The following is a 24698-nucleotide window of genomic DNA, read 5'->3' as shown; positions in this document are numbered from 1 at the left end:
TTCGAGGAGCTTTAGTATTTCTTTTCTTACTACCTCTTTCATCTTAGGATTTAATCTCCTTCGATGATCAGCAACTGGTTTGAAATCAGGATCAATTTTAATCTTGTGCTGGCATAGAGTGGGACTAACACTAGTAGAAAACAGGGCTATCGTTTGGCCCTGGCCAGCACATTAGTCCCGGTTCTTCAAGAACCGGGACCAATGGGGGGGGGGGTATTAGACCAGGTTCGTCAGCCCAGGGGGCCGGCCGGGGCCTGGTGGGCATTGGTCCCGGTTCATGTAGAACCAGTTGTCCTGGTTCGAGCCACGAACCGGGACCAATGGTCCTTGCTGCTGGCCCACAACCATTGGTCCCGGTTCATGGAATGAACTGGGACAGAAGGGGTGGCTGTAGTCCCGGGACAAATAAGTTGCCTATATATAACCATCGCCGCGGCAGAGCACACTGTTTTTTTGGCCGGCGAGGGGAGGACATTTTGGTGCTCTAGTTCACCTCCTAGGCACATGAGGTGTTCGATGAAATGCCCGAGCCACACTAGTTAAGCTTTCTCCTCTCGAAGCTCGACCTAGGAGCTTCATTTTTCCCGAGATTTGTCTAGATTTAGGGGTCCGTCACGCCCCGTCCCCATTTTCACCGCCGTTGATCGCCTGCGCCGATCTCCTCGCTGGCACCACCGTGGTGAGCCTCTTGTTCTTATCTTCTTTATGATACTTGTCTGATTTTCTTACTTTAGATAGATATTTGTCTGATTTTCTTAATTTTGACACACATAATTATATGTAATGCACGCAGATGAACCGACAATGGATGTATGGTGACACACACACCTCTGAGTACATTAAGGGCATGCATATTTTTCTCCAAGTGGCTGAGGCAAACAAGCAGAATGGTTTTATGTGTTGTCCATGCAGTAAATTTGGGAATACGAAGTCTTACTCTCACCCAAAAATCCTTCACACTCACCTGCTTTACAAGGGTTTCATGCCACACTATAATGTTTGGACGAGGCACGGAGAAATAGGGGTTATGATTGAAGACGGCGAAGAAGAAGAGGAGGATGACAACTATGTGCCCCCTGAATACGGTGATACACTAGTGGGAAACGGGCCTTTGGCCGGGACCATTTAGTCCCGGCCTGCCTCTGCGCCGGGACTAAAGGCCCGGCCACGTCGCCCCAATTCTCAATGCCTCCCTCGAGGCTTTAGTCCCGGCCCGTAAGGAGCCTTTAGTCCCGGTTCGTGGCCCAAACCGGGACTAAAGGGCTACGCGGTGGGCAGCCCGCATGTGCGCCACCTTTAGTCCCGGTTTGTGTCTCAAACCGGGACTAAAGTCCTCTGCCTATATATAGCACAGCCCCCCTCTCCCCTCTTCCTTGCATTTTTCTTGGATGGAGGATTGTGGGTGGGTGCTTGCTCTCCACTTTTTTTGATGCACTAGAGGTGTTTGTTGAAATGTGTGTTAGAGCGATGCCGCTTCAGTTCACCGAACACAACTACGATATGAGATGCCTGAGTCACGCTTAAACCTCTTCCTCTTTATTTCTACTTATTCTAAAAGGTTAGCAACTATATTTCCTCGTTTAGACCGTGCGGTACTAATTTTTAGGATCGTGATTATATTTGATATACTGTCGTATAACACAGATGAGCCATCCATGGATGTACGGTGATCGACGCACAGCCGCTTACAGAGAAGGCGTGCATTCTTTTCGAGATGCAGCCGATGCGAACAAGCATGGTGGTGGCTATATGTTTTGTCCATGTGTTGAATGTCGGAATGAGAAGGATTACACTTCCTCAAGAGTCATTCAGAGCCACCTGCTTCGGTCCGGTTTTATGTCGGGCTATAATGTTTGGACCAAGCACGGAGAAAGAGGGGTTATGATGGAAGACGACGATGAAGACGAAGAGAACGATGATGACAACTACCGATCTATGTTCCCTGAGTATGCTGATACCGCAATGGAAGACAATGAAGAAGAAGATCAGGATGAAGAATGGGAACCAGATGAGCCCGCTGATGATCTTGGCCAGGTCATTTCTGATGCACGGTGAGGTTGCAGTTCGAGCAGATGTTACAGGACCACAACAAATTTTTGTACCCAACTTGTGAAGATGGCCAGAAGAAGCTGGGTAGCACACTGGGATTGCTGAAGTGGAAGGCAGAGACCGGTGTGACTGACTCGTCATTCAAAAAGTTGCTCGTACTGATGAAGAAGATGCTTCCAAGAAAGAACGAATTGCCCGCCAGCACGTATGAAGCAAAGAAGCTTGTCTGCCCTCTAGGATTAGACGTGCAGAAGATACATGCATGCCCTAATGACTGCATCCTCTACCGCGGTGAGAAGTACGAGAATATGGATAAATGCCCGGTATGCACTGCATTGCGGTATAAGATCAGAAAAGATGACCCTGGTGATATTGAGGGCGAGCCACCCAGGAAGAGGGTTCCTGCCAAGGTGATGTGGTATGCTCCTATAATACCACGGTTGAAACGTCTGTTCAGAAATAAAGATCATGCAAAGTTGTTGCGATGGCACATGGAAGATCGTATGAAAGACGATAAGTTGAGGCACACCGCTGATGGTCGGCAGTGGAGAAAAATCGAGAGAGAGTTCCCGAGATTTGCAGCTGACACAAGGAACTTATGGTTAGGTTTGAGTACAGATGGCATGAATGCTTTTGGGGAGCAGAGTTGCAGTCACAGCACCTGGCCCGTTACTCTATGTATCTACAACCTTCCTCCTTGGTTGTGCATGAAGCGGAAGTTCATTATGATGGCAGTGCTTATCCAAGGTCCAAAGCAACCCGGCAACGATATTGATGTGTACCTAAGGCCATTAGTTGATGAACTTTTACAGCTGTGGGCCGAACCAGGTGTACGTGTGTGGGACGAGCACAAACAAGAGGCATTTGACCTTCGAGCGTTGCTTTTCGTAACCATCAATGATTGGCCTGCTCTTAGTAACATTTCAGAACAGTCAAACAAGGGATACAATGCATGCACACACTATTTGGGTCAGACAGAAAGTATATATCTGACAAATGTAGGAAGAATGTGTATCCGTACAATCGTCGTTTTCTTCCGCCCAAGCACCCCTTAAAGAAAAAAGGCAAGCATTTCAATGGCAAGGCAGAACCCCGGGGGAAGCCTGTCATCCGTACTGGTGCTGAAGTATTTGATATGGTCAAAGATTTAAAAGTAATCTTTGGAAAGGGTCCTGGCAGCCAACCTGTTCCTAACGGCCCTGATAAGCGCGTACCCATGTGGAAGAAGAAATCTATATTGTGGGAGCTACCCTACTGGGAAGTCCATGAGGCCCGCTCGGCAATCGACGCGATGCACCTCACGAAGAATCTCTGCGTGAATATTCTAGGCTTCCTGGGCTTGTATGGGAAGTCAAAAGATACACCGGAAGCACGGGAGGACCAGGAACGTCATCAAGGAAGAGATGGCATGCATCCAGGGCAGTTTCAAGGGCGTGCCAACTACGCTCTTACTAAGGAAGAGAAGGAAATCTTCTTTGAAGTCCTTTTCGGTATCAAGGTCCCGACTGGCTTCTCGTCGAATATAAAGGGAATCGTAAATACCGAAGACAAAAAACTCCAAAACCTAAAGTCTCATGACTGCCACGTGCTTATGACGCAATTGCTTCCGGTTGCATTGAGGGGAATTCTACCGGAAAATGTTCGCCTGGCAATTGTGAAGGTATGTGCATTCCTCAATGCAATTTCTCAGAAGGTAATCGATCGAGAAAGTCTATCAGGGTTATAGATTGATGTGGTCCAATGTCTGGTCAGCTTTGAGTTGTTGTTCCCGCCATCCTTCTTCAATATAATGACACACATCCTAGTTCACCTAGTCGAAGAGATTAGAATTCTCGGTCCTGTGTTTCTACACAATATGTTCCCCTTCAAGAGGTTCATGAGAGTCTTCAAGAAATATGTTCGTAACCATGCTAGGCCAGAAGGAAGCATCTCCAAGGGCTATGGAACAGAGGAGGTCATTGAGTTTTGTGTGGACTTTCTTCCTGACCTTAAGCCGATTGGTGTTCCTGAATCTCGGTATGAGGGTAGGCTGACAGGAAAAGGCACACTAGGAAGGAAAGCAAAAGTATGTATGCACGGGCATTCTTTCTCTCAAGCACATTACACAGTTCTACACAATTCCACCGTGGTGGCTCCGTATATCGTGAGACACAAGAATATTCTACGCTCCGAAAACCCGGGGAAGGCTGACTCTTGGATTAAAGGGGAACACGAGAAGACTTTTGGCAGTTGGTTGCAGACACATCTCATGAATGACGACATCGTTGGAGATGAGCTGTAATGTTTGGCCAGGCCACCATCTTCGACTATATGTACTTTCCAAGGGTATGAGATAAATGGGAATACATTTTACACGGTTGCCCAAGATAAAAAGAGCACCAACCAAAATAGTGGTGTCCGCTTTGATGCAACAGACGAGAATGGGCACTGTTTAGAAACATATTACGGGTACATAGAGGAGATATGGGAACTTGACTATGGACCTACTTTTAAGATCCCTTTGTTTCGGTGCAAATGGGTGAAGCTGACAGGAGTCGGGGTAGTTGTAGACCAAAAGTACGGCATGACAACAGTGGACCTCAAAAATCTTGCGTACATGGACAAACCATTTGTCCTAGCCAATGATGTCGCTCAGGTTTTCTATGTGAAGGACATGTCTACAAAAACGAGAAAAAGAAATCAGCAAAAGAAGATATCTTCCGATGAGCCAAAACGCCACATAGTTCTTTCAGGGAAAAGAAACATCGTGGGAGTAGATGACAAGACAGACATGTCAGAAGATTATAATAAGTTTCATGAAATTCCGCCCTTCAAAGTGAAAACTGACCCAAGCATCCTACTGAATGATGAAGATTCTCCATGGCTATGACCCAGAAGAAAACAGATATAACAGATAGGAATATTGGTGCAATAATGTAATAATGTATTAAACCTTTTATGTAATGCATGTATGGAATGTACTAAATTTCAAACACTTTTCATTTTCATTGTATCCATGTAAGAGATGAGTTCTCGTTCGAAACCCTGATACTTCGAGAGAGATTGTCCGTTTTGTACACGAAGTGCATCTAGTTTTTGTCGTAGCCATCTCAACTTTTTAACGTTGGTCGTCATAATTGTCATAAACACTAAATAAAACAAATAGTTATAAAAGATAATATATACCACATCCGAATCATAGACAGGACGAGGGCCGACGGAGGCGGATACCAAAACCATCGCACTATATAATAACAAAAAATAATGAAAGTGGGTAATTTATACAAGTATGTATCTAAATCATACAAGTAAGATTTTTTTTCTTTTAAAAAGAAGATAAGAACAAGAGGCTCACCACGGTGGTGCTCGTGATGAGATCGGCACGGGGCGATCGACAATGGTGAGGACGGGCACGGGGGGACACCCTACGCATGTGCAGACTCTAAGAAGTTAATTTGAGCATTTGAAATGAGCTACACTAGCAGTGACAAATGAAAGGACGAAGTAGCTAAACTTTTAAAACACTTGTGCAGTTGGTGCACGGCCAAACCTAGACAAATATTAAGGAAAAGGGAGCTTGGAGGTCGAGCTTGGAGAGGAGAAAGCTTAAGTAGAGTGGCTCGGGCATTTCATCGAACACGTCATGTGCATGAACTAGAGTGGCAAGAGCATGGCATGGTCACACTTCAACAACCAAAAAACAGAGGATATGGTTGGCAGGGCGAGGGTTTATATAGGAAACACTTTAGTCCCGGTTCGTTCCACGCCCCGGGACTAAAGGCCCCTCCTTCCCGCCTTCTGGTCTGCCGAAAAAGGGCCTTTAGTCCCGGGTCGTGGCTCCACCCAGGACTAAAGGGGTGTCTTTAGTCCCGGTTCGAGCCACGCCCCGGGACTAAAGGCCCCTGCTTCCCGCCTTTTGGTCTGCCGAAAAAGGGCCTTTAGTCCCGGGTCGTGGCTCCACCCGGGACTAAAGGGGTCTTTAGTCCCGGATCGAGCCCCGAACCGGGACTAAAGATCCACCTGTATAAGCGGGAGTTAGAAAATTTCTAACCCAAAGCGTCCATTTCTCTTCTTCTTCCTCTCGTTCTCCTGCCCGGCGCGGCACAGCTAGCGACGAACTCGACGACGCCGTCAGGCTGCCCGCCGTCCTGCTCGCCGCCGCCTGCCGTCCTCCTCGCCGTCGCCGTCATCCTGCTCGCCGCTGCCGTCCTCCTCGCCGCGCGCCGTCGACATCTCCGGCCGGTAAGCCCCACGCCCCCTCATCCCCAACACTCCGGCCAGCACAAGCAAAGAAGAAAAAGGAGAAGAAAAGAAGAAAAAGGAGAAGAAAGGAAGAAAAAGGAGAAGAAAAGAAGAAAAAGGAGAAGAAAGGAAGAAAAAGAAGAAGAAAGGAAGAAAAAGGAGAAGAAAGGAAGAAAAAGGGAAGGAGAGAAGAAAAGAAGAAAAAGGAGAAGAAAAGAAGAAAAAGGAGAAGAAAGGAAGAAAAAGGAGAAGAAAGGAAGAAAAAGGGAAGAAAAGAAGAAAAAGATTTTTTTGTCATTTAATTCCTATTGTTATTAGGTTTGTGCTAGATTATTAGGGTTAGTAATATGTAGAATTAGGAAAAAGGAAAATAAGAAGAGGAGGAGAAGAAAAGAAGAAAAAGGAGAATAAGAAGAGGAGGAGAGGAGAAGAAGAGGAAAAATATAAGAAGAGGAGAGGAGAAGTAGTAGAAGAAGAGGAGAAGTAGAAGTAGAAGAGGAGGAGAAATAGAAGAAGACGAAAAATTAGTGTAGGGTTACAAGAAGAAGAAATATTTTTTGTCATTTAATTTTGCTATTGTATAGTGTATATGCTTAAGTGTTAATAGTGTTTCTTAGATTATTGCTTAATTTTGCTATTGTATATGCTTAAGTGTTAATAGTTTAATTTTGCTATTGTATATGCTTAAGTGTTAATAGTTTATTTTTAGCAAGAAAATTAATAGAACTATTTTAATTTTGCTATTGTATATGCATAAGTGTCCGGGACTGGGCTCCGCCCGGCTGGTATTTTAGAGTTTAGGTTCTAGCCAAGACCCTGGACTAAAGGTCCTCCTATATAAAACGACACTTCGAAGTTTCCAACCCCTCTTATATAGTTTGTTAGTTTATTAGTTAATCAAATGTCCGTTTTTTGCAGAACTATGGATCCACATATCAGGAACCTCGAAGAGGAAGAACTTCTCGAAGATATAATCAAAGACGGCCCCGACATTGAACCAGCTGAATCTCCGACGTCATATCTAAACGACTCCGGATATGGAATGGAGGTCGAGCGACACGAAGATGAAGCCGATGGGGCAGGAGATAGGTCCAATGACGGAGAAGGTGATAGCTCCACTGATGGAGAAGCCGGTGGAGTAATAATAAAGTCCGGCGAGGTATACATATGAAGTTCGACAATCACTTGTAATATGTGAAAAATATTGGAGATAGCTCTATATTGTATACATATACATTCATTTGACGAATGTTTCTCACTCTTAGGCCTCCACATCGAGCAAATCTACGAAACGAGGCCCGACTAGAAAGTTGGATGCACGGACGCATTACACCTTTGAGGTGATAATGCCTACGGGCGAACCCAAGCTTCCTAAGAATGCTGCTGACACATTCAAGAAGCAATGCGGAGTTCTCGTTAGGGATCACGTCCCGATCAGCGTTCGGGAGTGGAACAAGCGCAAAGGGGTAGCCGATAGTGACTATGTCGCCGAAAGGTACAAAGATAATCTTTGGAATGATCTCATGTCACATTTCAACCTGCCAGAATGTGAGAATGAAGACGCCGCACACAAACTGAGGGCCAAAGTCAAGCAGTGGACTCTAAAGAAGATGGCCGAACTGTTCCGTAGCTGGAAGAAGAAGCTATGGAAAAACTATCTGAAGACAAAGAAAGTGCCAGTATTCGAGGGGTATCTAGCCAAGCAGGCGAATCACTGGAAGGAATTTCAAGAGTACAAGGAGTCAGAAGATGCCCAGGCATTATCAGAAAAGAACAAGATAAATGCCGACAAGAAGAAATATCACCACAAGCTGGGGCCAGGGGGCTATGAGACTGCCATCCCAAAGTGGGATAAGAAAGAGCAAGATCTTATAGATAAAGGCATCGTACCTGAACCACTCCGTGATGAGTGGGAATTGAGAGCAAGAAATTGGTTCCTTGCACATGGTGGGTCGTACGACGAAACAACAGGGGACCTCATCTGCAATGACGATCTTAGGATACCCAGGGAGAATTGGAAAAGGATAGTGAAAGACATTAAGGAGGGACAAAGAAAGTTCACTGCAGATAGAGATAAAGATTTGCTCACACTGGTCCTCGGCAATGACGAACATGGAGGATGAACGCGAGGCTTCGGTCCTTCTTACCCGTGGTGGCTTGGGATTGCCAGAGACCAAGACACTTACAGAAGCCGAGAGAGAGCAAAGAAGCGGCAACAGGATGAGGAGAATGAAAAATTCAACCAGTTGCTTACCAGGATTAACGAGCAACAGAAGCAGATTGATGAGCTTAGAGGAGTACCGCGCCAGGAAGATCTTGCACTTGATATTACCGGCGCCCCATCTAAGCGGAAAAGCAGCATGGCTGAATCTGAGGCCCCGCCCGACGATGAACGAAGAATGATAGAGGGCGGTCCCGACTACCCCGTGGATGGAATCAAGGAGTCAACATCATGTGAACTCGATCAGAAATTCAAGAACATATCCATGAAGGTGGCCGTCGGACAAGCTTTACCTTCTGGCCCTGATGCACGCTGGCATGGCCGTGAGATTCCAGCTGGCTTTGCTAAAGTCGGGGTGGATGAAATCATGACGGGGTTTAATGATATGGAGCTCGACATAGCTGGACCCGAAGATGAGAGGACACTCGGAGAAGTACTGGGTGGAGTCATCCTATGGGACAAGAACTACATCAAGCTTCCAGGCTCGGCCCCAAGGACAACACCGCCTCTGAGTCGTCGCAGGTCACCTACACTTCCATTACCTCCAAGCCCTCCACATGACGTCGGCCAGCACAACACGAGTCCATCTCGATCACCGCCGCCGGACTTGGGTCGTCCGTCTCCGCCGCCGCCCGCTCTGGATACAAAGCCTGAGCCTGCCACGGATACAAAGCGGGAGCGTGCCACCAAGAATGCTCCGCCGACGATTCCTAAGCCACAGAGCACCCCAAAGCGCAAACGGTCGCCCCTCCCAAAGGTACGTCATGCTAATCTTCCTATCAGACCTTATGATCATACCCCCAAGGAAAACGCCAGGATAGAAAAGGAACATCATGATGCGCAGATGAAAAAGAAGGAACCCGAGCCCCGCCCGGAATACACCGAGAAGCAAATAGCATTTGCAAAATACTTCACGACCCTTCCATCACAGTATGACTTACACCATAAGCCTGATGACTATACACGCACATTGCAGAAGGAAGTGAAAAAGAGCAGATCACGTGCAAGTGCAAGTGGGAGCAAATCAAGTTCAACTACAAGCAAGAAAAAATCAGACGTTCCTCAGCTTGGACAACAGGCCAAACAGTCGATCCCACCCCTCAAGGTGTTAACCGAGAATGTTCCCCCTCCGGTGCAGGGGCTAGCTTTAGAAAGAGCAAAGGAGTTGGCGGCTGCATGTGGTGTCTCGGTTGAAGAATTGCTGTCTTCCCAAGACGACAGGATACCCAAGGCTGTGGTAGCCCCTAAGCCACAGTTTGTCATGGGTGAGCCTTTGGTCAGCAAAGATGAACTCCCAACAAATAAGCGTTACATGCATCAATGGTAATTAAGTGAATCAAAGAATGGGAGAACGATGATCGTGCTGAGTGTCCCATAGGAGTACTACGGCCGCCCCGAACAAATCCATATCGACTTTGATGAACTCTTCCAGATGTACAATGGCGACGCCCTCGACAAATCGCTTATGAGTTGCTATTGTCTGTAAGTTTTTCAATTCGTTGTCTACATATAACTTGTTTAGTTATTTCAATTCATTGTCTATATATAACTTGTACTCTATTATGCAGAATGAAGATTCTGGATTGTAAAAGTAAGAGCATCCTAAATATTGGGTTTATTGACCCAGATAAAATACATATAGCGACGCTAACTAATTATCCCAAGGAGACGGAGGAAAACCTTCTAAGGTTTCTAACAGATCAAAATTTCTGTGACCACATACTGTTTCCATACAACTTCAGGTGAGGGTCTTTACTCTGTTGTGTCCATTCACTTATAAGTGTAATTGATAAGTTACTGACACATATATATATATATACATGTGCAGCTTCCATTGGATTCTGTTGGACATTCATATTGATAAGGGAAGAGTTGATGCCTTCGACCCATTATCGAGACCCTTGGAACAGTTCCAAAGCCTGCAGGACATGCTCCAAGGGTAATTTCAATCATTCTTGCGCTCTATCGGTCTCTTTCGATGATTTTCTGATATATCAATTAATGAAAAACTTAGCAAATCATTATCCTTGTCGGGTAGGGTTTGGAAGCGGTTCAAGTGCGTGACTCCCGGTGTCGAGCATGAGAAGCTGACCTTTAGAGCGGCTCAGGTAAGTAGTAGTATGATATACTTCTATTTTCAATACATTTATGATGCTAGATTATTATTTTGATTATATATATTCTATTCTTGTAAAGTGCAACCAGCAGCCACGGGGAACGCATCTATGCGGATACTATGTTTGCGAGACCATTCGCACGTTTACCTCTGAGCACAAGGATCACAGATTCGACGTAAGCAATGAACATTCACACCTCTATTTTTACCCGTCATTCTTTGTTATCATGATTGATATTCATATTCATCTCCTCTTCTTATATAGCACACGGCCATGAGGACGAAGGTCCTACCAGAGCAACGCGCGATTGCTGTTGCAGAGGAGCTTGCGGGATTTCTGAGGATGGAAGCTATAGAAGACAAAGGACAATTTAGTGTAGCTAGGGGCCATTACTGATGTTCGTCCATGTAATCGAATAGACGGGCTCTAGTCCCGATAATTCAGATCTCCATATAATTATATATATATATGATCGCTTGTAAGATAAGTTAATCTTATATATATATATATATGCATAATTATTTCTATTTAAATTATATGAAAACTAATTTCCGAACACCAAACGAGGCATCACGTTAATCTCCCGAACACCTAAACCCTAAAACCCTAAAACCCAAAAATAATTTCATTCAAAAAAAAACCCAAAAACCAGCAAAATCTGAAACTCTTTAGTCCCGGCCTGTGTAACGAACCGGGACTAAAGGTCCTGCCCGTGGGGTGCTACGAGGCGCCCACGTGGAGCACCTTTAGACCCGGCTTGTAACAGGGCCGGGACTAAAGGTTAGGCCTTTAGTCCCGCCCCTTTAGTCCCGGTTGGTGAACCGGGACTAAAGCCCCTTACGGGCCGGGGCTAAAGGCCCCGTCCCCACTAGTGATACTGCAACGGGGGGAGCTGTTGAAGATCAAGAGAAACCAGACGATATGCCCGATGATGATCTCCGCCGGGTCATTGTTGATGCAAGGACGCAATGCGAAAGTCAAAAGGAGAAGCTGAAGTTCAATCGCATGTTTGAGGATCACAAAAAAAGTTGTACCCCATTTGTGAAGATGGCAACACAAAGCTGGGTACCGTACTGGAATTGCTGGAGTGGAAGGCAAAGAATGCTGTGCCTGACAAAGGATTTGAGAAGCTACTGAAAATATTGAAGAAGCTTCCAAAGGATAATGAATTGCCCGACAGTACGTACGCAACAAAGAAGGTCGTATGCCCTCTAGGATTGGAGGTGCAGAAGATACATGCATGCCCTAACGACTACATCCTCTACCACGGTGCGTACGAGGATTTGAACGCATGCCCGGTATGCGGTGCATTGCGGTATAAGATCAGACGAGATGACCCTGGTGATGTTGACGGCGAGCCTTGCAGGAAGAGAGTTCCTGCGAAGGTGATGTGGTATGCTCCTATAATAACACGGTTGAAACGACTGTTCAGAAACAAAGAGCATGCCAAGTTGATGCGATGGCACAGTGAGGACCGTATGAAAGAGGGAAGTTGACAGCACCCGCTGACGGGTCGCAGTGGAGAAAAATCGAGAGAGAGAGTACTGGGCTGAGTTTGCACGTGACCAAAGGAACGTATGGTTTGGTTTAAGCACGGATGGCATTAATCCATTCAGGGAGCAGAGCAGCAATCACAGCACCTGGCCCGTGACTCTATGTATGTATAACCTTCCTCCTTGGATGTGCATGAAGCGGAAGTTCATTATGATGCTAGTTCTCATCCAAGGCCCTAAGCAACCCGCAACGACATTGATGTGTACCTAAGGCCATTAGTTGAAGAACTTTTACAGATTTGGAATGGAAACGGTGTACGTGCGTGGGATGAGCACAAACAGGAGGAATTTAACCTACACGCGTTGCTGTTTGTAACCAACAACGATTGGCCCGCTCTCAGCAACCTTTCAGGACAGACAAACAAGGGATACCACGCATGCAAGCACTGTTTAGCTGACACCGAAAGTATATACCTGGGAAGCTGCAGGAAGAATGTGTACCTGGGCCATCGTCGATTTCTTCCGACCAACCATCAATGTTGAAAGAAAGGCAAGCATTTCAAAGGCAAGGCAGATCACTGGAAGAAGCTCGCCATGCGCACCGGTGATCACGTACTTGCTATGGTCAATGATTTACACGTAATCTTTGGAAAGGGTCCCGGCGGACTAGCTGTTCCGAGTGACACTGGGGGACACGCACCCATGTGGAAGAAGAAATCTATATTTTGGGACCTACCCTACTGGAAAGACCTAGAGGTACGCTCTTCGATAGACATGATGCACGTGACAAAGAACCTTTGCGTCAACCTGTTAGGCTTCTTGGGCGTGTATGGGAAGACAAAAGATACAGCTGAGGCACAGGAGGACCTGCAACGTTTGCACGAAAAAGACGGCATGCCTCCAAAGCAGTATGAAGGTCCTGCCAGCTACGCTCTTACCAAAGAAGAGAAGGAAATCTTCTTTGAATGCCTGCTTAGTATGAAGGTCCCGACTGGCTTCTCGTCGAATATAAAGGGAATAATAAATATGGCAGAGAAAAATTTCTACAGAACTCTACCTTGGTGACCCCTTATGTCGATGAACACAAGAACAGTCCGCGCTCCAAACACCCGGAGCAGTGCGACGACTGGATTACATGTGAACACATCAGGACTTTCGACAGTTGGTTGGAAACACGTCTCAGAGATGAAAACACTGTTTGTGATGAGCTGTACTCGTTGTCCAGGGGACCATCTTTTACTGTTACGATTTGTAAAGGATGCGAGATAAATGGGAATACATTTTACACGATCGCCCAAGATCAAAAGAGCACCAACCAAAATAGCGGTGTCCGCTTTGATGCAGCCACCGAGAGGGGAAAGGACACATATTATGGTTACATAGTGGACATACGGGAACTTGACTACAGAGTAGATTTTAAGGTCCCTTTGTTTAAGTGCAAATGGGTCAATCCGTCAGGAGGCGGGGTACAGGTAGACCCACAGTACGGAATGACAACAGTGGATCTGAACAATCTTGGGTACACTGACGAACAGTTCGTCCTAGCCAATGATGTGTCACAGGTTATCTATGTGAAGGACATGTCAACAAAACCGAGAAAAAGAAAAAATAAGGAAGCGAATACATCATACGATGAGCCAAAGCGCCACATAGTTCTTTCAGGAAAGAGGGACATCATGGGAGTGGACGGCAAGACAGACATGTCCGAAGATTATGAAAAGTTTCATGAAATTCCTCCCTTCAAAGTCAAGGCTGACCCAAGCATCTTGATAAATGATGAAGATTATCCATGATTACGGCGCAATAAGGAAAGGACACAAGCGAAGAAAAAGTGAAGACTTTCTCCACAAAAGACGAGTTTCCGTATGAAACCCTGATACTTCCAAAGAGATTGTCCGTTTTGTACACGAAGTGCATCCAGTTTTTGCCGTAACCCTCTCAACTTTCTCGCACATGCTATGTGGGTGACATGATGATACCATGCCAACTTGGAACCTTTTCAAAGTTCATTTCAAATGCTTTTCAATTTCATGGTCTTATAGCTCAAAATAATCAGTAAATGCATGAAAAAATAATAAATGAAGTCAGAAAGGGTTGTAAATTGATGATGTGGCTTTGAATGGTGCATTTTGAACATAGAAAAACTATGGAGTTCAAATAAGTTCAAAAAAATGAAATCCCTTTGTAACAGACGAGTTTCCGTATGAAACCCTGATACTTCCAAAGAGATTGTCCATTTTGTACACGAAGTGCATCCAGTTTTTGCCGTAACCCTCTCAACTTTCTTGCACATGCTATGTGGGTGAAAGGATGATACCATGCCAACTTGGAACCTTTTCAGAGTTCATTTCAAATGCTTTTCAATTTCATGGTCTTATAGCTCAAAATAATCAGTAAATGGATGAAAAATAACAAATAAAGTCAGAAAGGGTTGTAAATTGATGATGTGTCTTTGAATGGTGCATTTTGAACACAGAAAAACTATGGAGTTCAAATAAGTTCAAAAAAATGAAATCCCTTTGTAACAGACGAGTTTCCGTATGAAACCCTCATACTTCCAAAGAGATTGTCCGTTTTGTACACGAAGTGCATCCAGTTTTTGCCGTAACCCTCTCAACTTTCTCGCACATGCTATGTGGATGAAATGATGATACCATGCCAACTTGGAACCTTTTCAGAGTTCATTTCAAATGCTTTTCAATTTCATGGTCTTATAGCTCAAAATAATCAGTAAATGCATGAAAAATAATAAATGAAATCAGAAAGGGTTGTAAATTGATGATGTGGCTTTGAATGGTGCATTTTGAACACAGAAAAACTATGGAGTTTAAATAAGTTCAAAAAATAAAATCCCTTTGTAACAGACGAGTTTCCGTATGAAACCCTGATACTTCGAAATAGATTGTCCATTTTGTACACGAAGTGCATCCAGTTTTTGCTGTAACCCTATCAACTTTCTTGCATATGCTATGTGGATGAAATGACGATACCATGCCAAAATAAAAGAGAGGCGCAATGCTTACCTGCACGTTGCTTAGCTTCGGGCCAACGTGCAGGTGAGCACTGCATTTCTCCCTTTGTAACAGCCTTAGAACTGGTACTAAAGGAATCAACTAAAAAGCTTTTATAAACCTCTAGTATTATTGAAACTAAAATTATATAGATTTTTGTTACAAACTTTAATAGCAAAAAGAATTATCATAAAAGAAAATAAATAAGTAATTAGAATTTTGTTCAAAACATTAAAAGCAAAAAGAATTATCATAAAAGAAAATAAATAAGTAATTAGAAATTTGTTACAAACTTTAATAGCAAAAATAATTATCGTAAAAGAAAATAAATAAGTAATTAGAAACAAAAAAGAAAGCAAAAAACAGGATTTTTTTTAAAAAAAGTGCCACCTACAGGGCAACCACGGCCTGCATACGACTAGAAACCCATTACTAGGGCCAGGATGCAGGCCCGCAGTAGGCCCAATAGGCCCACAAGCACAGAGAGTGATTTTAGGCCCGTAAGCCTGCAGTAGAGAGGAGCTCGAAGTGGTGGTTCGGCACGGCTTATAAACCACTCCGAGCCTCTCTCGGCTAACGAGGTGGGACAAAACATAGCACCGCACCGCGCAAGGCCTTTGGTCCCGGTTGGTGGCACCAACCGGGACTAAAGGGATGCATTGGTACCGGTTTGTGCCACCAACCGGTACCAATGCCTCTGCTTCCCGCCCTTTGGGGTGCTGAAAAAAGACCTTTGGTCCCGGTTTGTGCCACCAACTGGTACCAATGCCTCTGCTTCGTGCCCTTTGGGCTGCTAAAAAGAGACCTTTGGTCCCGGTTGGTGCTACCAACCGGGACTAAAGGTGGGGCTATATAAGCGTCAGTTTAGAAATTTTGATCACTCCCCCTCTCTCCATTTGATCCCGACGCCGCCACGCTGCCCGTCTCGCCGTCGACGTCGTCGTCATCGCCCCGCGCCGCCCCGACGCCGTCCCGCGCCGCCCGGACGCCGTCCCACGCCGCCCCACCCCGACGCCGCCCCACGCCGCCCCGCCCCGCGCCGTACCTCGCCGTCGCCGTCGCCATCCCCGACACCGTCGCCGTGAGCAAAGATTTTTTTTTCAAAAATAAGGTCAACTCAGATAGGTCTGGTGCTCTTTGTATGTTAACTCAGGTAGCAGATCAATCTTCAGAGTAGATGTAGGTCAACACAGGTTTACTTTATGGTCCGTGCATGGTATAGATTTAGGCTGCTCAATGTTTATGGTTGATATATTAAATAAATTGACTACAATTTGAGATTTAATTTAAAATTTATGCTTCTGGCTAGATTATGTTTCTCTATTATTGTGTCTCAAGGTACTTCAATACTTATCCCGCAAAAAAGTACTTAATTACTTTATTTATGGATATATTTTTTATTTTTTTGCAAACGCTATTATAAAATATAGCACGTTATTAGCGCGCTATAACTTGTGTAGATTTGGAGAAGGGCCTCGCTATATTTTGTAGCATGCTATTTTTTCGCTGATATATATGCAAAGATCGAATATGTCAAATTTTTATGATTTTTTTCTGTTCATAGAATTTTTATGATTTTTTTCTGTTGTAATTTTGTTCATAGAATTTTAATGATTTTTTTGTTCATAGTATTTTCTTTGTCAATTTATGTATATGTTCATATTGTGTATGTATAGGAAAATTGTGTATGATCAAAGTCATTTATGAATATGTTCATATTTAGAATAGAGGAAAAAGGAAAAAATAAGAAGATAAAGTGTTTAATATAATTAGTTAGAAAAATAATAGAACTATAGTTAAACTAGTTTATTTTTAGTAAGTACAACTTTATTTTATTTATAGTAAGTGCTTCATATATAGTTGAACTAGCTAGTTGATTTAATAAACTACTTTATTTTACTATATATAGAAGTAGTTTGTTTTTAGTAAGTACTACTTTATTTATTTATAGTAAGTGCTTAGTAGTTGAACTAGTTGATTTAATTAATAAAACTACTCTATTTAACTATATATAGAAGTATTTCCCGCATCGACGTCGACTTGTTGTTATATATAATCGTGACACACTTTATTTAACTATGTATGATGATGATTAATTAGTAGGACTTGTTGTTATATATGATGATGCATGATGCGAGCATGAAGAGTTATTATATATAGATGTTCAATTCTTTCGATATATATAGTGTGTCACGATTATATTGTTGTTTACACACATTTACCACATTAAAACAGGAAATGTCTGACGATGGATATTGGGAGTGTGAATATTGCGGCGACTCTCGGGGTATGTGCGACATGCCTCACCTGCGAGACGATAGGTTCTTCAGCATGAAGCTTGACGAGAACGGCGATATGTACCTCCCTTGCCATGCAAGAAGATATGTGTTTGGAGAGGCTCGGTTTCGAAGACCACGAGAGAATTGAGACGAGGAGCGCTAAGCTGAGGACTATACATGGTCACACATTTGTTATCCAAGTATTTAATTTAGTTTTTCAAACAAAATTTGGGTGCCCAAAGTGGGAAGATCTTTGCAAGGCATATGGATTTCAGACGGGAATGTAAATCACCTTCGATCTTCGTCCTGAAGATAATATGCCAGACAACATCATCATTTGGGTGGTTGTCGATGATATGCTTCCTGTTTTACCTCCATGTGAGTTTCTCAACCATATTTGTCAAGTAATTTGCATTTATATTTATAAATAGTTGGTGTAGTCAACCTGTTTTCCTCTCGCAGTTTACATGTCATGTGGTGTTCATCGTCTATTAAAACTTTGGCCACACGTTGCAGGTTCCTAGTTATTGGGCCATAGTTATAATTATATCATGTTACATGTTGTACAGCAACAACAAAAACCCAAATTGTCCTTTGAATGATCGTAGCACATGTGGTCGTTTTGAATGGTTTATATAATGCCCACATCTTGTGGACAATTACAAAATTTCTAAGTATTTTTGAAACATTAAATTATTACAAAATTTGGGTGGTTGTCGATGATATGCTTCCTGTTTTACCTCCATGTGAAGTAATTTGCATTTATATTTAGAAATAGTTGGTGTTCTCTATATACTAAATTTGTTAAATTATAATTTACAGCTTATTTCGTTGCTTCGACTGAATTACGAAAATTAATTGACACGACACACTACACGTATGGATCACATCTAACTTGGAAGGAGAAGGATGATCTTCTCCACTTTCTTGTTGCTGGTGTTCTGGCTTCTAGGGATACCTTCCCGTATCATTTTGGAATTGGCCAAAATTATTCATTTTACATGCCACTAGTGCATAGGTTGAGTCCAGAAGACATTCGCCGAAATGTCTTGGTAAGAGTTTCCTAATTAAGTATGCTCCACTATTGCATAAATGGTGTTGATTACATTGCTAACTAGGTTATTGTTATGTTCTTCAATAGCAACTGCCACATGATGTAGTGCCTCCGTTAATGGACCCAGAAGGTCAAATGAGAATTAGAAGCCCGCTGAGGGATGAGTTCTATGCTCCATACTTGATTAACTTCAAATCAAGATAAAAAAGACTCCAAATTAAAGCATGGAGAGAAATAAAGAAGGTTCGCAAGCCACAAGCTCGAGACCGTTGGATCTCTGTGATTCATCATGGAGCCATAGGTCTTATTCTGTTTTATGACATTATATCTAAGAGCGAGGACTAGGTCTTATGAGAGACAAGTTATTGTAGTTTATATTATTACTTGACTTGATCGATTAATTAGGATGCATGATGCATATGATGACTATATATTGTGATGTTTCTCTGTTTTATTTTATGTGTATCATATGAGAACTTGGTATATGATTAAGTTGATGATGAGCTGTTAGATGATCGATTAGAATACTATTGCCATTCGACGATAATGATATGAATGATATAGCGTAAAAAAGATGCATATATGTGCATGTAACTCGTGTCTACATTTTGTAAATATGTTCGACAGAGCACGCCGGATGACCAAGCACGGAGATATATAAGAGAGGACAATTTTCTCTATTAGCTAGCTAATAACAACCTAAAAATAACCCCTAAACCAACCCCTTTTAAAAAAACCTCAGCTCCAGCCAGGTGCTGACGCGTGGATGCCTTTTGGTCCCGGTTGGTGTCATCAACTTGGGACTAAAGGCCCCCTGCCTGGCCTGGCCTCAGCGGCCACGTGGTGGCCCACCTGCTCCGGTTCGTGTAAGAACCGGGACTAAAGGCAAAGGGCATTAGTAACGACCTTTTTGTCCCGGTTCCAAAACCGGGACAGAAGGCCCTTATGAACCAGGACAAAAGGCCCTTTTTCTGCTAGTGTAATGCCCTTAAGATCATCAAGAGTATATCCAATAGCAGCACGGTGCTTCCTCAGAGTTTTTAGTAACTTCTTTTCTTCATGCACTGAGAGGCTAGCACTAATAATAACAGGATATATCTATTTTTCATCAAGATAAGCATACTTAAGAGTATTAGGCAACTGTTTAAGCTCGAACACAGGATCACCTTTTGGTGGGGGTGGATCCCCAAGCAGTTCAACACGCAAGTTATTTTTAAGGATAAGATATTGTTCTAAGACAACTCTATCTATCTATCGCATCCCTTTCATCCATATGCATATCATTTTCATGCTCAAGCAAGTATTGCTCTAAGGGATCAGTAGGAGGCACGACAATAGAAGCTAAGGCAATAGTTTCATCCTTACTAGGCAACTCTTTTTCATGAAGTTGTCTACCAAACTTGGAGAAATTGAACTCATGTGTAACATCCCAAAATTATAAATTTTGGAATGTTAATATAATTATTAGATTCATTTTTTTGTTTGTTTGAGTGATTGAAACTTGAGTGGAATTTGAAACTTTTTTTAAAACTTTTGAATGAGAGGGAATAAAATGACTTTCCCATTTTCTTTCGAATTCAAATTCATCCATTTAAAATCAGTGAGAGAAGATAACATGACTTCTTCAACTATAAATAATTTGAATGAATGTGGTATTTGAATTTTCCTTTAGTTTTTTATTTGAATTTTCATTTTTATTTTTGGCACAAGATTTCAACAACAAAATTTTTCGTGACAATTTTCCTTTAGTTTTTTATTTGAATTTTCATGGGGTAACATGACACCCCCCCAAAAAATAAAAGTCAGAAGAAAAATAGTGCCAAAAATTGAAAGAAAATTTTTGGATTTTATTGAATTTAAAAAAAATAAATTTTTATAAAGTTTTTATTTTGTGAAAAATAAAATGTTCATGTTGTAGGAAATTTTATTCTGAAAAATTTGATATATAATATGGCTATATAAAATATTCTCTTAATTTCGTTTATATTTGTTTTCGCTGTTTATTTTGAAAAAAATAAAAAAGGCACTATTCACCAGGAAACACTGTTCATCCGAGCTTGCCTTTGGGTTGGCCGAAATTTACTTGGCCCATGGGCATTTGGTCCCTCCTTTTCTCCTCTTTACGTATATATTTAGTCCCACATTGCCTAGCTATTGACCTTTACACCTCCCTTTCACCTATAAATATAGACCCGTAGGAGCATCCGAAAAATCATCTATTTCGGGTTAAATCAATCTTTTGGTTTGACTAGGTTTATTAAATAAAAATATTCTTTTCTCCTCTTTGGAATTAATTCTTACTCTGCATTCTAAAGGTATTTCTCTTCGTATTTTTTACTCTCGTAGTTTATTATTTCTAGACTAGTATTCCTACGCTAGTATACGGTAGAGTAATTATATATATTAGTTAGTCTTCGTATTTACACATTAGTACTAGAATTCTTTTAGACATAGCACTTTTCTTCCGTAAAACAGCTTGACCCTCATTTTTCAAATAGCTATAACTTTTTACTCATTTATCCCAATTAGATGAAACCAACGCCTAGAGTTTCGTCTTGATCCCACCTATCCGATGAACCTATCATATCAACTTTTTGAAATTTTCAAATTTCGAAATTTGTTCCCACTGATATTCAAACTTATTTTGATCATATCTTTTTATCCGTAGCTCCTTTATAGATGAATCCAATTGCGTCGGATTCGTATCAAAGTAATCTTCCCGTTTGTATCATTAGTTTTAACTTTTCAACTTATAATTTTGATCAAATCATATTTATCTATTAGTGCCCAAAAGTGTTCACATCGTTCTAAGCCGATTCAATGTTATATTGAAGTATTTGTATCTTTTGATCCGCTATTTCAAATCTAGTAATTCTTTTGTCTACACGCTCATGTTTATCTCCTATATCCAGTAGCATCATTAGTTTCGACCTTTGAACCTTACAAATTTGAGCGATTCAAATTTGTATTCGAACACTCATTTGATCTTATCTTGCAAATTGTACCACCTTTTCAATTGATTCCTTTTACCCCTAAACACTCATGTCATATATTTTTGTACGTAACCATCGTACTTCAGTTCAACTTCTCTTGACCTTTTTAATGCAAACTCAATTCATACTTCAATTCGCTATAACTTGCGTTGTAGTGCTCCATTTCAAGAAATTCTTTTTTACAAATAAATTCTTATGTCTTATACTATTTGTCAAACAACATTCGTGTTGTTCTCCCAATATTTTTGATCATCTCCCATAGTGTATGCAAGTCGAGCTTATATAGCGATAGTTGATCATCCTTTGACTCTTTTGAGTTGACCCCTTTCACCGTTCCTTTTACAAGACCATAAGGCCCTATCTTTTTTTATTAAACCTTAGTACGTTGTTATTTTTGCACCAAGACATGCTTTGTTCTTATGTTCTCTTGGTTCTTCCTTTTTGGCATGAATGTTTACGATAGATTGCTCGGAGTGTGGCGAGTAGAATTATCAGGATTTTGAGAGCGACTATCTTCATCAAGTAATACCAGGCAAGTCATTTGATCATGTATCACCTATGTTTTATGCATCGTAGTTCTACCATGCTATGCCCAATTGCATGCTGAGTAGGTACTTGGAAATTATGGTTACATATTGTAGTATCATGTGGTAGGCACCCAAGAACCCCGTTACTAGGCCCCGGACGACAAATTTCATATTGCTATGCTTGAGCAGACGGGATTCTGGTTGAGAGTTTATCACGAGTGATGCGAGAATAACTTAATAACCAAGACCGGTTAAGTCAAGACTTTTCAAGACCTAGTGATGCAATGCAACTCTGGGTGAAGGACGGTTGATCGGCTCCCTGGAGAAACCAGTGGATGACCCGGGATGCTGGAGACGTGCCATGACATCTTGCGGAAAGCTTCACCCAGGCTCAAAGAGACGGATGGATATTCTCAAGACCCAAGGCTTACGTGCACAGCCACAAGTCATTATGTGCTCTAGCTTGGTTGGACAACGCGGTGACTCTGGACAGGCGGTGCCAGCAGATGTAGAAGAACGGTACGATTGGATGGGCACCGACAGGGATTCAGAGGGACCCGTTGAAAGACCATGTTTTGATCACCCGGTCTTCAAACACCCTGAAGTGCGAGGACATACACGGTGGCGATCAAATCTTGTGGGGAACGTGTGCAAAACTCTGCAGAGTACTCAAACCTAATCGATTAGCCGTGTCCACGGTCATGGACAACTTGAGCCAAAGGAACTGAAGTTATCTGGAATTCTCAACACCATTATATATATTTGATGTGGGTAATATTGATAACTTGGGTATGAGAACTGGTTGGCGGAACCATCTCATTAACAACCAACAATGTAGTAACATTTTGCTTTTAGCCCCTCTCTTGTTGTAGGAGAAAACCTTGCTTTCCGCTAAAAACTTATAGCCCCACCTACCATATATGCATGTAGAATAGATGATTATTATTTCACCCCCTCTCTTTGATGACTTGCCGGCATATTCAATATGCTGACCTACACGGCTGCAACATCTTATGTTGCAGATATTTTCTTGGACGAGTAAGTGTATGATTCAGGGTTACGGTCCGCACTCAACCTGTCGTTGGTGTTATTTGGACTCCACTCCCTTGACTGCTTCCGCTGAGATTTTAAGGTATATATCAGTTTTACGCTATTTACATGTGATTGCACTTTGATATATACATTGATGTACTGTGTGTGCCAGCATACTGATCCAGGGATGGCACACATACACAGAGGCTTGACTCGTTTTGAGTCGGGTCGCTACATCATGTGACACGCCTTCAAAGCCAATAGTGACAGTTTGCTTCTCACATTCAATATGACCATTGACAGTATTAAGGAAGGGTCTACCAAATATGATGGGACAAAAGCTATCTTGTGCGGTAGCAAGAACGAGGAAATCAGCAGGATACTTCGTTTTACCACACAAGACTTCAACATCCCTAAGAATTCCCACAGGGCAGATAGTATCTCTATTGGCAAGCTGAATAGTGACATCAATAGGCTCTATCTCAACAGGGTCAATCTCGTCTGTGATTTCATCATATAAGGATTGAGGTATTGCACTAACACTAGCACCCACGTCACATAAGCCATGATAACAATGATCTTCTATCTTAACAGAAACAACAGGCGTGCCAATAACATGCCTATGTTTGTCTCTAGCGTGAGGTTTAGCAATTGTAGCAGCATCTTCACATAAGTGAATATTATGTCCCTCAACATCGTCGGACAGGAGATCTTTGATAATAGCAATGCTAGGTTCAACTCTAATTTGCTCAGGGGGTGTACGTGTTCTAATGTAGCCTCTACGTATCATAGTGGAAGCTTTAGAATGATCCTTTATCCTAACAGGGAAAGGTGGTTTCTCAATGTAAGCAGTGGAAACAATATGATCATTATAGGCAACGACTTTCTCTTCAACTGGATTGGGTTTAACTATATTGACTTCTAAGGGAGGATGATGTTTAAACCACTTCTCTTTGGGGAGATCAATATGAGCAGCAAAAAATTCACACAGTGAAGCTACTATCTCAGAGTCAAGTCCATACTTAGCGCTAAAGTCACAAAAAGTATTTGTTTCAACAAAGGATTTAACGCCATCAAACATGAAATTCATACCTGACTCCTTACCTTCTTCAAGCTCCCGATCTTTAGAGTTGCGTTTAACTATCTCCAATAAATTCCATCTGAAGTCAATATCTCTCTTCATAAAAGAACCGGTACAAGAAGTGTCAAGCATGGTGCGATCATCATGAGAAAGCCGAGCATAGAAGTTCTGAATGATAATTTCTCTCGAGAGCTCATGATTGGGGCATGAATATAACATTGATTTAAGCCTCCACTTACCAAAGGCGCTTCACTCCCCGGCAACGGTGCCAGAAAAGAGTCTTGATGACCCAAAAGTATAGGCGATCAATCGTAGTCCTTTCGATAAGTAAGAGTGTCGAACCCAACGAGGAGCAGAAGGATCTGACAAGTGGTTTTCAGCAAGGAAATATCTACAAGCACTGAAATTGTCGGTAACAAGTGATTGTGTAGTGAGATGATTCGTAGCAAGCAACAAGTAACAAAAGTAGCAATGGTGCAGCAAAGTTGCCCAATCCCTTTTGTAGCAAGGGACAAGCCTGGACAAAGTCTTATAAGAGGAAAAACGCTCCCGAGGACACACGGGAATTTCTGTCATGCTAGTTTCATCATGTTCATATGATTCACATTCGTTACTTTGAT

This window comes from Hordeum vulgare, chromosome 4H (genome assembly GCF_904849725.1).
Source record: "Hordeum vulgare subsp. vulgare chromosome 4H, MorexV3_pseudomolecules_assembly, whole genome shotgun sequence".
Classification (NCBI taxonomy): Eukaryota; Viridiplantae; Streptophyta; class Magnoliopsida; order Poales; family Poaceae; genus Hordeum; species Hordeum vulgare.
This window is presented reverse-complemented; position numbering follows the sequence as displayed.